The sequence below is a fragment of the Arvicanthis niloticus genome, chromosome 6 (assembly GCF_011762505.2).
Source record: "Arvicanthis niloticus isolate mArvNil1 chromosome 6, mArvNil1.pat.X, whole genome shotgun sequence".
NCBI classification, from domain to species: domain Eukaryota; kingdom Metazoa; phylum Chordata; class Mammalia; order Rodentia; family Muridae; genus Arvicanthis; species Arvicanthis niloticus.
The window spans coordinates 54,533,057-54,544,894 of NC_047663.1; positions in this window are offsets into that span (position 1 = coordinate 54,533,057).

The window sequence follows — 11,838 nt, forward strand, 5'->3', positions numbered from 1 at the left end:
ATACATATGTGTGCATTTGCCATCTCAGAATCTTTAGCCCATTTGAAACAATACTGTCATTTTCTTCTTATGTTATCAGTTGCTAATTCTTTATATGTGTTTTATCTATGAGTCATTAATCAGACAGATGATTAGTGGATAGTCTCTTCTGATCTGTGTAAATCTTTTAATTTCTAAATTAATAAATGAAGTTCAGTTTATCAATATTTTATATACTGCATTTTTGGAGTCAGATCTTCCAAATTTTTGTAATACAAAGTCACAAAGGTATTTTTTTCTGTTAGTTATTTTATACAAGCTCTTTCTTTTGCATCTGCATCCTCTATGACACAAATTTCTGCTTATGAGCTGACAGTTTAGTTTCTTCCACCACTGATACCTAATGGTTGATGCTGTTTGTTGAGATGGCCAGCCACGCTCAGTTCATGTGCCTTCGTAACTGCAGAAGTGTTTGATGCATGTTTTCTTATCTCAAGATGGAAATGATCTACTTTAACTTTTTTTAGATTTATTTATTTTATTTTATGCCTTTGAATATTTTGCCTGAATATATGTGTGCCATTGTATGCCTGGTACCAATACCAAAGAGGATAGAAGAGGGCGACCAAACCCTTGGAACTGGAGTTTCAGATGGTTCTGAACCATTGTGTGGGTTTTGGGAATTGAACAGGGGGTCAGCTGCTAGAACAGTCAGTGCTCTCAAGCACTGAGCCAACTCTCCAGCCATAATGCTCCGCTTCTTCTTCTAATTCTTCTCCTTCTCCTCCTCCTCTCCTTCCTTCTCCTCTTCCTTCTCCTATTCTCCTCCTCTTCTCCCTCCTTCTCCTCCTCCTCCTCTTTCTTTTTAAATGTTTATACTTTATTTTAGAATTCAGAACATAGGGATACATCTAGAATCTAGGAGACAAGAAGAAATATGTGACTATTTTGCCACAGAAAACTGTTTATTTTAGCTATAACCTGAAAATAGAAGTTTATGATAAGTTCATATCAGTCAAAAGATATAACTATATTGCATATACCATTAATTAACTTTAGGAGACTAAATTAAAACTATTTCTTACAAACATAGTTTTAACTCTGTATTGCTAAACTGTTGATTTGATGTCAATGGTAAAATTAAACAATCATGGAAAATATTTTTCTTCAAGTATTAGTCATTACAATAATCAGCTTCTTATATTTTTGGTTGTGGGCCTAGCCTTAGCAGCTGAACCATCTCTCCAGCCCAATGATTGGCTTCTTAAGTGAATACCTGTATATGTTCAAACTTCTAAAAGTGCGGGATACACAGTAGACACTAGCCTTGTGCTTTCCAGGTACCCAGTCCTTAGAAACATGGATAACTATCAGATCTTGTGTCTTTCAAAAGTGTTGTAGGTAAATAAACGGCCATACATATTCTCTCATCCCTGAATATGGATAATTTCTGTAAACGCTTTAGATTAGTGCTTTAATTTTTTTCTGCCGAGGAGGAAAAAACCCTAATTACATTAACAAAAAATAATTAAGATATAATTAGCCTTAATTATGTTTAATTTTCTGTCCACAAAAAGAAGTGAAATACTAAGGATTAAGATTTCATTATACTCATTTAAATTTAAATTATCTTTGTAGAGAGAAATTAAATACTAATAAAATTTTCCAGGTAGGTGAGCTTTGGGAGTAGGACAGAACACCACTGTTATAATATCTGAGATTTTTTTTATTCTTTCAAGAACTAACTTTCACATCATTTCATGGGGTCAGTATCATCCCCAAATGAATCTATGTATATTAGATACATGGGAAGCATTTAATTTCTCTTATTAATGCCACAAAGCTTTATAGTTACTTTTTGGAAAGATTAATTTTACTTATGGATGTGAGTGTGAGTGCCTTCAGGAGTTTGTGAAGATACCTGTGGTGTTCCTCAGAGGGTGTCAGCTCCCCTAAAACAGCAGTTACAGGCAGATGAGAGCCAGCTACCCATCAGGAGTTCTGGGGATCTGAACTTCAGTCCTCTGGTAGAGCAATGAGTACAGTTAACAGCTGACCCACCTCCCAAACCCCCACATTTACTTTATAATTGTTACTTATCTTATTGACATCATCTGTGTCTTAACTTGGGGATAATTGGTCTATTATCTTCTACTGGGTATAGGTTTAAAGTCCTCCATATGTTGTTGACAGTTGCATTAATTACATTGGCTTGTTTAGCTCAAAGACATTTGTTAACCATATAGAAATTTCTGTTCATTATATCTTCATGGTAGATTGCATTTTTTAAAAATCAGGTATAAACTGTATGTGTTTTGCCCTGTTTTGCCTTGAATTCTATTTCTTCTCATGTCAACTGTGCTCTCTGCCTTTACACTTTGGTAGCACATATACAAACTCCTTTTTTTTCTCCTAATCATATTTTGAACCTTTCTGATTTACTTTACCTTGCATCTAACTTTTAAGAATCCACTAGCTGGTATGGCTGGATCATAATAAAATGCCTAACTTTGTATAGTTGGTATAAACTAATAAAAAAACAAAACCTGCTAGATATGGTGGCACTTGCCTTTAATACCAGCACTTGGGAGGCTGAGCCAGGTAGATGTCTGTGAGTTCAAAGCCAGCCTGATCTACGAGAAGAGTTTCAAGTCACCCAGGATTATACCATGAGAGCCTGTCTCAAAAACAATGAAATAAGATCACCAAGTAGTGAGTTGGAAAATACATTATGAGGTCCCTGTAGTGCGCAAGTTTTAGACATCAGGCTGGCTCATGTGCCTTTGATGATGTGCCCAGTGGTTGGCTAAAATATCAATGTAACTGGGCAGGTGTCATTTTCCATTATTTTATCCAGGCCACCTAACTTTTCTAAATCTGAGCCTGCTTATCTGTAAGGAAAGAATTGCTTTGCTTTCCCACCCCTTTCAATATTGATTTATTTAATAATATGCATAAAATATTTTAAATAGTATTGGCAATGTTGAGTGCACTTACTAAACCACTGTTTAGACTCATGTAAAGGAGGGGTTGTATCCCACAGGCCCTGCCATGTTTTAAATGGGGAACTGACCTTAAGATTTGTTTTAGGCACAATCATGCTAGCAGCACGGAAAAGGTATCAGAGGTCTGGAGCAGAGACGGAGGACCTGCTTGCGCAGCTGTGCTGTCACAGAAGAGTTGAAGACTCAAGCTAAGGCATCAGATGTCGGGTATGAAGACAGGGATGCATGCACCCCACTGAGGGAGAAACAAAAATAATTCTAGATGCCCAAAAACCACTTGAATTGATTCTGCTTCAAGATAAGTAGAAATAAATGGGATTTCCTCAGATTGAAAGAAATACTTCCCATGGAAAGATAATAGACCTGGAAGCAAAAGAGAAAACTGTAAAGGTTTTCTGGGTGGAAAACTGCAATGGTGAGCTTTCCCCCACCAAGCTTCCAGGGATGTGATTTTTTCCATGTCAAAAAAGATTTTTTAAATATGAGGTTTAAACAGTATGAAGTTCCTATGATGGCAGATTGATCGTTAGAACGCGAGTTCTTGTGTGTGTGTGTGTGTGTGTGTAAGTTAGTGTGTGATCAAAGTGGCCTTTGGTCTCATCAGAGAAAAGAAAAGACAGTTTAGTGAGCGGGGTTGAGATTTACCACTTAGGAAAAAAAAAATTCTTCCCTGCCTGTTCCTACTTACAGCAATCAGTTATAAAGTGTTTGAACTATTGACCTGAAAATAAAGAGAAATTGCAAGAACAAACGTGAAAATATAGAATGTTTATGCCTTGAGAGGAAAGACACCTTTTCCTTCAGGGCTAAGGATCAAACTAGATCTTTTCATGGGGTAGGCAAGCTGGTACCACTGCACTACACACCCAGCTCAGGACGATCTCTAATAGGGTAAGAGTGCCTTCTGTGTATGAAGCAGACACTCTCAAAAACTGAAACTTCTTAGTGTGTGACACAACGGACCATCAACAAATTAAAAGATGAACAGTAGTCTTGGGGAAACTACGGGGAATGTTTACCAGACGGAAATTGTGTTCACTCATAATCGGAAATGAATTAAGGAGAAAGGGAGTCCCATGCAAACAGAAAGTAGAGGTATAGGATAGAAAAGAGGGTTCTTTGAACAGGACACGCTAATGGCTGCTAGATTAAAACATGCTCTACTGAAAGAGATGCAAAAAAAATCAATGCTAGAGCACACGTGTGTCTTATCAATTAGGTTGACAGAGGAGAAAAAAAATCAAAAGTAGCAAACAGTGACGCATGGAGGAGTGGACATTTTCATTCGCTGGAAAGAGGGGTGGAGGAAGCCTTTTGGGGCACTTTTTGAATTTGTCTCTTCTGGTTGCATCTTTGAATTTTTGCAATAATTTTACTTCTCATTGTAAGGACATTGCAATTAACGCTGTGCACTTAGCATTTCTTCTAAATCTCCAACTTTAGGAGACACATATCTCTCCAGTGACTTTGTGTGTTTAATTAGGTGACCACCTGTTAAGTGATGGAGCTGATGATGCGCTCAGTGGTTGGAACCTGACACTCATTTTAATCTGCCATTTGGACCTCCACAATCCATTTTTCCACTAGATCTCTGAGGTACAATACTGAAAACTAAAATCCCTGTAAATACTCATAAACTGTGAGGGGGTGCTGATGGGTTTCTACAAGAAAACTAACTAAATGCCGAGACGTGCTTCGTGACTGATTAATTATTGTTGCGTTTCTAGTCCTTCTCCAATACATAAATAACTTCTACGTGGGTCCTGTGTGGCAGCTCTTTATTTTAAGTTAGAAACCCTTCCAAGGTCTGGCGCAAATCCCTGTCCTTGCTATTCTTGTTAGTATCCACTTACAATTAAGCCCGGGGCAAGCGTCGAGTTACTGTCTCTAATGATCCTGAAGCTTTGAGAGTCACTACCAGACATCAGCTTGCAATTCCTAAGATTCCCTTTGCCCCAAGAGTCCCTCTGTTTTTCTCCACCCAGTAAGTAAACGCAGATGGATTACAGCCACTTCAGACATCTTGTTCTGAGGTGGAAATAGGAAATTATCTTGTCTTCAATCAAAGAAAACGACTTGCCTTTCAAATGCCTTGTTGGTACAGTTACTTACACTCATCTGTGAACATACCATTAGTTTGGTTTTTTGTTGGAGGTGGTGGTGGTGAGTAACTTTCCACTGTGAGGACAAACGACATCTTGTCATCTCTTCTTTCTCACTTTAAGTTTGCTGTTTGATTGTTTTGTTTTAGCTGTGAGATGGTCTTTCTATGTTGCCCTGGATAGTCTTGAGTTTAAAACTTGTGATTTAACTGATCTTAATCTCCCCAGTCGATGGGACAATATGCTTATGCCACCATGCTCTGCTTGTGCGTATATCCCCTTGCTGATAAATATTTTTATTACCTTTCTATGAATGTATCTTGTCTTTCTGTTGCTTGAATAGCAAGAAGTAGACATTCTAGATAAAGAAGCTCAACGTATATTTATAAGAAAATAATGAACTTTATTTTTAAAAAAAAAAAAAAAAAAGTTGTCCACCCTTCTAACAAGCAGTGTCTGAGGGATGGCAGAAGCTCAGAAGCCTGTTCAATAATCTACCACTGTTAGTCTTCATAAATTAATCATTCTTGCAGGTTTGTTATGGAGTCTCCTTGTGATTTTAATTTGTTTCCTTTGGCCATATTGAATGCCATTTAATATAGTTATTAGACCTTAAAATAGCTTCTTTATGAATTGTCTCTTTTTTTCTCTCTTTTTAAAAGATTTATCTATTTTATGTATATGAGAACACTGTCACTATCTTCAGACCCACCAGAAGAGGGCATCAGATCCCATTACAGATGGTTGTGAGCCACCATGTGGTTGATGGGAATTGAACTCAGGACCTCTGGAAGAGCAGTCAGTGCTCTCATTGAGCTCTCTCTTGAGCCCCGTGTTTTTTCTCTCCTTTGCTCAGTTTTGTTGGGTTGTGGTTTTTTTGGATACAGAATCTATGGATTCTGCATCTGCAAGTCATGTATTGATAACTGGTAAAGCATATATTTTTGCCAAGCCTATAGCTTGCCAATTTTGTGTTTCCAACAGTGCCTTGATGAACCATTAAGTGAGCTTTTTTTTTTTTTATGTGATATGGGTCAAATGCAGAACCTTGCACATAATGAAATGTGCTCTACCAGCAACAGCATGAATTTGTCATTTTTATATTTCATATTTGTTTGTGCTGTGTTATTTCTGAGAGCTTTTGCCTGTCATCACTGAGATAATGTATCTGTGTTTCTTCTAGGTTTAAGATTTGCACTAAGCCTATTATTTGTCTTGAAATAATTATATTTATTTTCTATACATATATAATTCATTTAGCATTCCTTTTTTTTTGCAAAGATCTTACTTTCAGAGTGAGTGGAATTAGCAATTTAGTAAAATGTCATTTGACTATTAAATATTGGATGTATTTCAAGCTCTCTATTTTGTTTCATTTATCATTTTAAAAAACTTTCATGTTTATTTCTGTCAGTGTGTGCCATGATGTGTAATGAAAAATTAACAATGTTATCATTACAAAAAGTCCATCTTTATTTCTTTTAGTGGATAGATTTTTAAAGGCTATTTTATCATCTATCCACAGAGCCATTTTTCATTTATCTTGTGGTTGCTGTTTATAATATGTATATTTCCCCATTCTTTTATGTTCAATTACTTTGTACTTTGGCTAAGACAAATGACCTTTCCATGGATCATGTTTTTTAAAGGCAGCCAGATAACCTCTATCTTTTGATTTAATTATTTAATCAATTTACATTTAATGTTGTTTTTAAAACACAGTTTTCTTAAACACTTCATGAAATTTTTGTTCCTCCTTTCTCTTGCACTGTTTTAGACTATAATTTTTGTGTGGTATTGTGGGTTAAAGGAGGATTCTGTACATGGAGGTAAGTACTCTGTCACTGAGCTACACTATAGTCTATAATGTGACATTTTAGCTCATTTAATGACCTTTGAGTTACATGCTCATGACTGCTTTATGCTTTATCATATGTGCTTTTAACTTATCAGCTTTAGATTTTTATTAGTTCAGTTCTTGTATTAGTATAAGAACTATTAACTCTTATGCTGCTTTATTCCCTTTCCTCTGACTTTATTTTTATATGTAATATATCTCTTGATATTACAAACTCAAAAATACATCATTAGAATTATTATTTTACTATCTGAATTCATTTCCTTGCTCAACACAGCTTTGCTCCCATACACCTCCTTTGGGCTATATTGCCAAGTGTATTACATTTATTTATGTTGCCTGTGTTTATGATATCCGTTTATGACTACAGGCCTAATAATACTTTGCAGTTGTATTCCTTTATAGTTTTTTTTTAATTAGGTAAGAAAGAAGAAGAAGTAAATATCTATGTAGTCTTTTGGTGTGTATGTAAGAGGAAATATGGGAGTGGGGATACTGACACTTGTGGAGGCCAGAAGAAAATGCCCTGATGTCCAGCTTTGTCACTCTCTGCCTTATTCTTTTGAAACAGAATATCTCGCTAAGTCTGGAGATAGGGTGGGGGCCAGGAAACCCAAGTGATCTCCCTGTCTCTGACCCACAGAGCACAGGGGTTACAAGGAGTAGTGGGGATTTGAATTCAGGTCCTCATGTTTACACAGCAGGTGCCCCTTTCCCCTGAGCCATCTCCTGTAACCCTCACATAGTCTTTTTATTTTGTAAGTATGAGTTACCTTTTTTTTCTTCAGTGTAATATTTTCCTGGTATGGTAATTAATTGCTGTTGAAACTGCAGTGTTTTCCATTATGCTCTTGATCTTTGGATCTTACTCAAACTTTAAGCTGGATCTTTGCAACACCGCTGTGTGGAGAGAAGAAGAATGGTGTCACTGACTGCTTCCAGGGTGGTGGTATATGTCCTAGTCTCCTTCTGTTGACACTTGTGGGGGCCACCCCATTTCTAGGGGTAGTTTTCTTACTGCTGGGAAGAGACTAAAACAATAATCCTAATCTTCCTCTAGGAGTCTTCGGACAGAAGGGCAAGAAACTTGTTGCTCTCCGGTGGTAGGAGTGAAGGGTTACAATGTTGTCTCCACTGATGCCACCTGACCTGATACTAACCAGCCAGGATGAATCCCATCTTCCCAGTTGGCCTCCTTTGACAGTACTCCAATGGTATTAAAGCATCTTATTCCAATAGCATAAAGTGAAATACAGGCTTTGCATTGAACATTTGTTGGGGATGGCAGGGCAGTGCCTCTGTGTCGTTAGGTATGATTAGAAGAGTTCTTGGTTAAAGTTGGGTTGTTGCTCGTTTGTTTCTGCTAGGCTGTCCATTTCTTGTCATCTACCTAGATTCTAGGTCCCAGAGATAAAGAATTTTGTTGGGGCTTTATCCATCCCCCCATTTTCTTTCTTTATGCCCTTTTCAGTATCCATTGGTGTTTCTGTGTTGTCTGCTTCTTTAACACTGAGCCTAGGCCTATAATGAAGCACAGAAAACCCACAGACCTCACCACTGTGACCATGCTGAACCCTAAGGTCCTCCATCTTCTCTATCAGAGTGTCTTACATTAATGTGAAGTGGAATATCCAGGGTTGTTAGTTGCATACTTGCCAGGGGCCAGCCCCAGCATGGTGGGAGGGGAGAAGCAGCTTCTTCTTTCTTCTTGTCTGCTTCTTCTTGAGGCAGCCTCTGGGGGGTGGGGGGGAGATGGGAGGTGGATGAGCGTTGGCGGGGATAAGATTTGATCTTATGAGACTTGGGGTAAGGCTTTGGGCCTTATGAGATTTTTAGGGTTGCTGTAATAAAAGTTTTACTTACCTATACTAGAAAAGTTCACTTACTATGCTACTGTAGTTGACCTGCCATCCATGATCTTGTGGCCAGAAACTGCCACTTTCTGGCACTTGCACCCCAGCCCTAAAACCAGCAAGGGGTTAAGTAAATAGCCTTGTACTACCCTAAAAACTTCTTCTGAAGGTAAGAAACTGCAGGCTTAGGTGATTAACACTTGTAGCCTAACAGCAGAGGATTGGGCAATGTGGCCTTTGTTCTATCTCAGCAGGCACTGCTGGGCTCTAACTTAAGTCTGCTAGTCTGAGGTTGCAGGAGGAAAAGACACTTTAAAAAGTTGCTATAGATTTATTTAAGTGTAAAAAGTATCCTATGCAGCTATCTGAGGGGAAAGGTGGAAAGATCCTAAGTGGGGAAAAGGAAAAGATTCTAACAAAGTGAAAATTCTGAGACAGAAAAATTCTAGGCAGGGGGAAAGAAAAGGAAAGGACGAACGGCTCCTAACAAATGTCACCTTTGTCTTCGTCTTCAGTACTTATACATCATTCAGAGTACATGATCACATGTTACAAAGTTCATCACAAGTTCACACCAAAATTCAAATCATAAATTGAAATAGAAGTTTACAACACAGAATGTTTACATGCATATCCATTAGGAGTAATTATCTAGCTAGACATTCATCACCTGTCTAGCTCCACAGGTTCGCTGAAAGTTTGAAACTATAACTTAAGAAATTAGTGAAGTTTTGTATAGATAAACCCAGGCAATATTTTCTCTTCTGTTCTGGTACCTATGATAAATTGTGAATTCCCTTTTAGTGACCAAGGTTAATTGTTTTATAACTTCTTGCAATGTGCTCTTAGCAGGAGAAAGTCTGGCAATTAACTGATGACACTCAGGAGTCTGGCAGAGTTCTCATTGCAGTTTTGACTATCAGAGAGGGACCTAATAGCAGTCCCGTTATAAAAGAGCTTAGTAATCATTGATATAATTTTACGAATTCTTATAGGATCATCATTAAGACTTAAGAAGTCATCTATTTGTCTATATAGCATCACTACAAGACTACAAGACAGTACATCTTCGTGGATCTACAGAGATCTGCTACAAAGGGGTGTGCTATTGCTTAGTGATTGTTACATATGTTTAACAAAATAATAATAATAGGAAAAGCTTATTAATAGCAGGAATCTTTCCTAAAATTACATCCGCCACAGCCTTGTTAATGGGGTCACAGTCGTCGCAGATTATATAATAATCCGAAGCAAGCATTTCAAGATGATCATCTGCTAATTATTAGCTTGTCTCATTATGGCTCCTGACACATACTTATTCGGGAAAAAAAAACAGGTAAAGAAGCAACTATTCCATCTCCTAGGGAGGGAAATTTTTCCTTAACAAATTTGTGAGAGAGACTGTATTAAAATTTCCTCTGCATGTAGATCCATTTTTAGATGGCATGTGTACAGCATAACACTGTACACAGTGCAGAGAAAATTTATACCAAACTTTCTCATTTATTCAGCAAACATTTCTTAACCATTTGTGATGTGGCAGGCCATACCTGACCACATACTCAACAGTAAGCCAGATGCACTGTCTGTCATTGTAGAGCTTATGTTTTAGCAGAAGGAGACAATCAGTAATTAGCCTTGTATCAGGACAGAAATGCAGAAAATCAAGAAGATGAGATGTATGGACGTTAAGGCAGAGCTGTCAGGTGCTCCTAGAGTTGCAGGTCATAGTGAGCTTCCCAACAGGAGCACTAGGAACTAAACTCAGTTCCTCTGCAAGAGAAGTGCAGGCTCTAAGCATCTCTCCAGTCCCCAGGATATTCTTAGTTGGTTAGTCAGCCAGTCCAGATGAAGTGTTTGTTGCAATAGGAACATTTGTGTATATTGAAATTTCAATACACCCTGCCCTTTGCATGCACTCTGTCTTGGTTCATGGAAGTGTAGATATCTCTTAATACCTCAGAGCAATGAAAGAGAAGGTAGAGAGTATTGTGTGGGCAGTCCCAGGTGATTGGGTGTGGCTTTATTCTAGTAGACACATAATGGAGGCTGAAACCCACCTAATATGTCAGGGAGATGAGGAAAATGTTAACCAGAATATCTGCAATCTCTAAGCTTCTTACTTTAAAGGGAGGCAGAATAATTGACTTACATATAACAAAACCCATTTTTAACTCTGCTTAGGCAATCACTTACGTAGTCAGGAGACAGAATAATCCAATGGTTGCCTAGTGCTCTGGAGGTCAATATGTTAACTCTACAGAGCTTAATTAAGATTTGATAATAAATGCCTGCTCTAAGCAGGATATTTCATTAGTCTTCATCATGGCTGAGGTGAGATGTTCTTCATAATTAATTTCTAGGCTTTTGAAATTCTCTTCTGCTGAAGCAAGCTCCTCATTACTAATTAGGTTTCTCAAAGGGAAGACAGTTTCTCAAAGTGGCCTCCTCGTTAGAAAGGGTTATCTATTGGCCACTTGAAAGGGGGAAATTGGGCTTCTTCTGCCTTATTTTTTCAACATCCACCCAGTGAAACCAAAATTTTAATTTTCAAGAAAGTATAAAAGAAAAAAATCAAACAGTGGCTAAAATAAAGTCAATCATATTTCTTGTGTGTGCAGGTGACATTAGGAAATGAAATTCTTTTCTCCATCCTCCTTACAATGTGCAAGCTACTAAGGAAAGTCAAATTCTATAGAAAGCAGGTCAACATGAGAATTTGTCCAAATTCTCCTATTCATTCTTCTTGGAAGGGGAAAGAGTTCCAAAGAAAAGAATTTTTCCCAAAATGAAATGAAATGAAATGAAATGGATAACCACAAAGCAATCTGTCATTTTGAACACTGTGGAATTGATTTCCTTGGTGCTGCCCCACCTCTTCTGGTTAGCATGAGAACCCTGCATTCTTTCTCCAATTTCCTGGTCATTCTACCACCATTGCCTTGAATCTGCACCATGCCTTCCAAACAGCCTTTGAGTCTCTGGTCCTTCCTATCTTACTCTTTCCTCCATGTGTACCATTATCAGAATTGGACAACTCT